Here is a 6,647-nt window from a genome sequence, read left to right as displayed (position 1 = left end):
CTCTGATCTGCTCTCTAAACTTCTGCTGTGGCTATATTAGCATCCCTGTCAACTCACGGGGCTGCTGCCTCGACGCCTTCAATCCCCTCTCCCAATGAGAGTCTCTCTACTAAATTATAATTCTTGTAGCTCAGAATACTGATGCCAGCTAAAATAAATTCATGAAAAGTTGCCATGGCTTCTAAGATTTTCTATTTCCCTAAATATTTTCAAACAGTACTTACATTTCAGGCTGGAGAAATAGCTTAAGACATGTTCATAACCACCTGCCTGCTTTTCAGTTCTGAAAAATGAAATTTCATTGCAAGGTACAATGTAGTTCAAAATCTACTCACACATCCACTTTTTAAAGAGAGATTATGTGAATTTAATATCTGTGTCAGGCTGGAGGCTGACAACATCTGAAAATGATGCTTTTATTCAGCAGTAAGATATATGCAGCACCATTTTCATTAATGTGCCCCCCCCTGGATTTACCCTCAGAGATGTGTAGATATTGAAGACTCCATCACCCATTCAATCCTTGACCTCTCTGCTGAGGCAGCCAATGCACCTGAATGGGTATTTTCTCTGAGATGAACGTATCCTGCAGGGATCAAACTGACAACACAGAAGTATGATCATTTAGTAACAGCTTTGAGAGATGTCTTGCCTGGGTTGAATAGAAGCTAATGAACTCAAACTTAGTACAATACACTCAACCATTTATCTTCTGTACACGTAAAAATAGAAGAAAAATAGATGCTTTTATGAGCTTTTCTACCATCCAGTGAGATCTATTTGGTATTTGGGGGGTGTATGGGGTGTCTCTGTTATGTTTATTCAGCTATAATTTGAATACAGCTAAAATGCCTCAGAAATGAGGGTTGTGAAGTATAGACCTGGCTTTGGGGAAGACTGAGGAGATAGAAGGTTGTATGGATCTAAAACTCAGTGCCTGGAACTTGACAAACCAGTCTGCATTTGCAGGGATTAGTCCTGTTACTGCATCTTTCCTGGAAAGAGTTTGCTGCTTGGATATCTGTAGTGTGGTCTGACGGTGAGAGTGAGTATCTTCCCTGCTTACTGTCATTTGTCCCATACTGTTGAAGTGTTAGAAAGAACATCTACATATATATATATTAAAAAAAAAAAAAAAAAGCAGTATGATCATTTTCCTGCAATGTGTTCTGAACTCTTTACCAGTCACAAATGGACACTGCTGTCAAAAGAGCACAGTCTCCCTAGTGACATCTTGGGACTGATTCATTAGGGGCTCTGATGACACAGTGCTATAAGCTGAGTTACCAATACTGTTCCCTGAAACAAGAAAATTTTTCTCAAACACCCCCTGTACCAGCCAGTCTGGCAATAATTAGCTGTTCTTAAATGTGAAGCTTTTAAAAGCAATAATGAGTTTTTACAGACTCAATTTTACAGATAATAAAGCTGCTGGGTTAGGAATTGACCCACACATCCTTTAGACAACCTAAACAATTCACCTAAATATTCCTTTATCAAAACCGGAGGATAATTATAATTCAAACAGTTATTTCAAGCAAGTTTCTAAAAGCCATGCTAGCCTTACTAATGAGTAGCATCCATAGAGCTGTCACTACTTTCTGAAGTATTTTAACAGTGCATTACAGAGGTCTGTCTCAGCAGACAGGAACTGTAGGGCTTGACCTGCCACGAGAACTAATCAAGCAATACTTTAAAAAGCAAAACAAACCAAATTAATACGTCACCTGCTTCTTTTACCCCTAACAATGCATGGATGTCATACCCTTTCAAAGACTTCTGTTTATTAGAAATGCTGGGAACTGTTTTCTGCCATTGCCTCCCCTCTGAGCTTTTCTTGTCTTTGCCAGTGGCTTTTGGACACCCGTGGTGGATCACTACCCCTCCCTTCTTCCTCAGTCTTCCCTCTGGCTGAGCGTTTCCCAGTCTGTGGCCTCCTGGATATCATGCACTACTGTTTAGGCAGTTCTGAAAGGTAAATAAGAAATAACAAGCCTAGTATGAGTGGCTTAAATGCACTGAGGGGAGGGGATGGGCACATCCCCAATGCAAGAACTTGCAGGGAAGTGCAATTTGCATAGCTTAGCAGAAGTGCTACCGTGCCTGCTTAGAATAAATTGTCTGCATGTGAATGTGACCTGTGGATGTGACAATCCAGAGATACCTGTAAACAAAGTAAATATGGGGGCAAAGAATGGGGAGCTGGATGAATTAATCCCTTCCAAAAAGTTAAGGACTGCTTTAATAAATGAAGAAAAGAGTGAGACTGGATGCAGAGCTGCCTTTGCCAGAAGTGGACATATTTAGTCATGGTATAAAGGCAATTCTATCACATATCTGCTTTGTTATACTATTTTGAAGATGGGTAAAAGAAACCACGTATCTATGCAAAAAAGGTTTCCAAGGCTGATCTGTGCCCTGCGTTACTTGAAATGAGTTCTTTCACAATCTTGGTCAGCTGTAAGGCATCAGTTCTGCCTCCTGTGTGCAAGTAGCTGAGCTGGGGTTTTCCCCTGTTTTAATATCAAATAGAAATGTGAAACTGGATACTCATAAAGTATTGAATACAACCTGAAAACAGCTAAATACAAACTGGATGTAAAATAACTGAGTGCAACTAAAATAATTCTGATCAGCTTTACAATGTCGGCAAATAGATGACATCTGGGTTGTTTGAGTGAAATGACGTATTTCTGAGCTGCCTTCAATAATCTTCCTGTAAGTTGACAGTTGGCTTGCAGCAGATAAAGCTGAGCAATCACTTAATCATCAAGAAACTGGAATGAAACACCTCATGTATGTTTTAAGCTTGTGTTTCTATTACTTACAAGGCTCTTACAAATGTTCCAAGATTTTAAGTAACCTCTAAATTTCCCTTTTCAGTCTTGATTTCATATGGAATGTTGTGAAGCGCATTACTTCAAAGTAGCTTTGCGGTTAACTCTGTGGGGTTGTTCCAGAGGTCTGCAGAAACCTGGATCTAGGGAAAACATGGGTAACACTATTGCTTCCAGACCCGAGCTCAGCTGCAGTGAGCTCTCAAGACTCTGCAAGTGTTTTTGGGAGAGCTTAACAGCCTGGCTACAGCCCTGACAGCAAATATAACATTGATTGATCACATGTGAGACTGAAATGCACAGCCATCGTGATACCAAACCAGGAGTATTGCCCTGAAAAGCAAAACAGGAGCAGTAGAAAACAAATAGTCAAGCTAAGGATTTATAGCAGTGATCTAATTGACTCTAATGAGTAGAGTAATGCCATATATGATAAATCGGTAGTTTGAAATACAGCTCAGAAAAGCACCCATTTCACTTCTTAAAAATATCTTATGCACTGATGTCATCAAAAGGATCATTGATGTATGAGGGACCGGCACCAGGAAGGAATTGTTCACTTTCATAATGCACTACTAAGCAGTTTCCACAGTCTAAGGGCTCCTTGGATCAACGGAGACTCAAAGAAACCTTCTCGTGGCATTGAGGAATGGTTTCCACTGCATGGTCCAAGGAGCAGAGCTCACAGAGTGAGCTTTCATGCACGCCACCAGTTTGTCTGGCAAACAGTGCTCCAGATATCCACCCTACAGCCAAGTAGCATGTGTGAATGGAGACAGTCAAAGGACAAGACACCCGTAACAAAGCAGGCAGGGACTGTAATGAATTGCCAGCATAGATATACCTTGGGAAGATATTCTGAGGAACAGAAGGGCTTTGAACAGAGTCCAGATGAGACCTGACCCAATCATCTCAACAGTTCATGTCCCTCAGAAAACATTACCCTGACCCCAAGGCAAAGAGGGTCAAACAGATTTGCCATCCTGGAAATAAGACAGCAAGTTAGAGTGGGTCTCCTCATGAGTTGTCAGTGAAAGAAAAAGAAGGTACCACCCTGTCTTGCACATCAGATGATTTTCTACTCTTTTCAAAAAAAGAAATCTCGAGGAGGTGGATGACACCAAACATTTTTTCCCCCTTTATTTCTTCAGGGAGATATTGGTGAATGCCCTCACAGAAAAACAGAGCCAGGATATATACATATTTGCATGCATATAGTAACTCTTTCAGGAGATACTGTACTTTGTAGATTGCCACTTCTCTTCCACAGGACAAGACAACTGTCTTGATCACAGAGGGGATTTACATTCCAGGATGCTTTGATTTGGAGGCAAGAGTGCACAGAACCGGCACTGGAAGAAAGGCACCAAATAAATCGTGGAAGGTTGTGTCATCATTAGTGAACTTGTAGACACCTTTTAGAAGTACAGCATTCATTTCATAAACTTTTCAGCTGCTTTCCTTGCTTGTTATACCCATCCCTGCCACCTTGTTGGGTTGTTTAGATTTTTATAAACTGGGAGAACTTTGGTCTAGGTGTCACCTCACAGTAACTGAATCATTCTTGTGACTACTCTGTTTGAGTTGGCCTTCCTCCTTCATTTTGTACTGTCTCTAATTGAGATATGTTTGTCTTTTTAATCCCATCCAGCCACTAAGCACCACAGAGCTGCTCACTCACTCCTTCCCCTCCAGTGGGATGGGGGAGAGAATCAAAGAGTAAAAAGTGAGAAAACTTGTGGGCTGAGGTAAAAACAGTGTAATGGGACAGAAGAGGAAGAAAATAATAAGGGTAATAATAAAAACAACAACAACAACAATAATAAAATAAAGAATATATGAAACAAGTGATGCACAATGCAATTGCTCACCACTGACTGACTGCTGCCCAGCCAGTTCCCAAGCAGCAGCCCCCAACCACCTTTCCCCCCAGCTTGTATACTGGGCATGACGTTGCATGGTATGGAATATCCTCTCTGCCAGACTGGGGTCAGCTGTCCTGGCTGTGTCATCTCCCAGCTTCTTGTGCTCCTCCAGCCCTACTGCTGGCAGGGCAGCATGAGAAGCTGAAAAGTCCTTGACTTAGTATAAACTAAGTATAAACTACTTAGCAACAACTAAAAACATCAGTGTGTTATCAACATTATTCTCATCCTAAATCCAAAACACAGCACTGCACCAGTGACTAGGAAGAAAATTAACTCTGTTCCAGCCAAAACCAGGACAATGTTAGACCACAGCAGGAAATGAAGCAAGGTCTAAGGTTATGTCTACACTACAGTTAACTGGGGCCGAGGGGCGGACAGCTGGCACTCGGACACAAGCATCTGGATTCATTTGCCATAAAGTCCTTTACAGAGCACTCCTACAGCTTCCTCATCTATGCCCTTACCCAAGTGTGGGCACTTCCCCCCAGCCTCTCCACTGAGACCTTCTTGGATCCTTTCACCATCAGATATGAAATAATTTCCTTTTAGGAGAACTACGAAAAAGCATAGGAGGATCGTTCCTGCTTCCTCATTGCAAAGTAATTGCATTCAAGCCTGAGGTAAAGCAGGGTATGATTTCTAAATCAATACCCCTCCAGCTTGGGTTTAAACAACACCCTTAAACTATTTTCTGCAAGAAAGAGCCAGAGCACATGGCTCAGATTATCTAACATAGGTGAAAAGGCAGTTGCGGTTACAGCCCTCCAAAATAGCCACTGGAGCACGGAGCTTACAGTGGGGAAGGGCAAAGAAAAAAATCTGGGAAAAGACCTACAGGTGAAAAAAATACCCCCAAACTGGGAGGACCTAGGGAGGCAGAAGGTGCTGTGTGCTATAGCATGAGGCTAGAGGAGGCAGAGGTGCTGCCACCAGCCAGACTGCTCCTAAGCAAAACAGAGGAGCTAAAGTTACAGTGGCTGTCACCCTTCACTGGTGGTATTTGTTTCCTGTGAAGGTGTAGCCCTGATGAACTTAAGCATAATGAGAACTGGCTATTCTTACTCATTCTTCAAAGACTTTTTCTGGATTTCTGGGACTTTACAAGCCACGGGATGGGAATCGCTGGACAAAAACAGGTAAATAAGCAAACCAAGATTTCTTTGTGTTATTACCTGTGTCACAAATGCTGTATGCCTGGTGACAAGGGCTCAGGCTAACAAAGGCAAGTAGTTTTTACTTCCAGGATATACACGCTAAGGAGCTTAGTCCCTGCCAGCTACCTCAGTAGTGCTCCAGGCCCAAAGGAAGCGGAAACCAGGCATCACAGTTAAATCCCAACGCACTGCCCCAGGTCCACAGACAGCACAGGAGACAGGGAGCACAGACCCTTCCCATCTCCTGGGTGATTTTTAATACCAGCACCTGGGGAAGGAGCAGGGGACTTGCCAGGGCCCTGCAATTAAACTTCACCAGTGTGGTTTCACCTGGACCCAACGATCTTAAACATCTTTTGCAACCTAAGCGGTTCAGTTATTCTGTGGCTGCCCATGGGGGGCTGCTAACCCTCCCAGAGGGCACGGCCGGCCGGTGGCACAGCGTCGCTGAGGGCATGCCTCTGACGGCAGTCCTGTGGCCACTGGCCGGCATCACGGAATCATAACAACACCTTAACGCCCTCGAGCCCACCTGTCACCCCAGCACTGCCCAGCCCAGTGCCATGTCCACACCGCTTTGCATGGCGACGCCATGGGAGCCCGTGACCTCCCCGGGCAGCCTGTTCCAACGCCTGGCCACCCTTTCCGTGAAGGAATTTCCCCTCTAAATTTCCAGTCTAAACCTCACCTGGTGCAACTTGAGGCCTTTACCTCTCGGCCTGGCGCTT

This window comes from Falco peregrinus, chromosome 6 (assembly GCF_023634155.1).
Source record: "Falco peregrinus isolate bFalPer1 chromosome 6, bFalPer1.pri, whole genome shotgun sequence".
Taxonomy (NCBI): domain Eukaryota; kingdom Metazoa; phylum Chordata; class Aves; order Falconiformes; family Falconidae; genus Falco; species Falco peregrinus.
Note: the sequence above shows the minus strand (reverse complement) of the source record.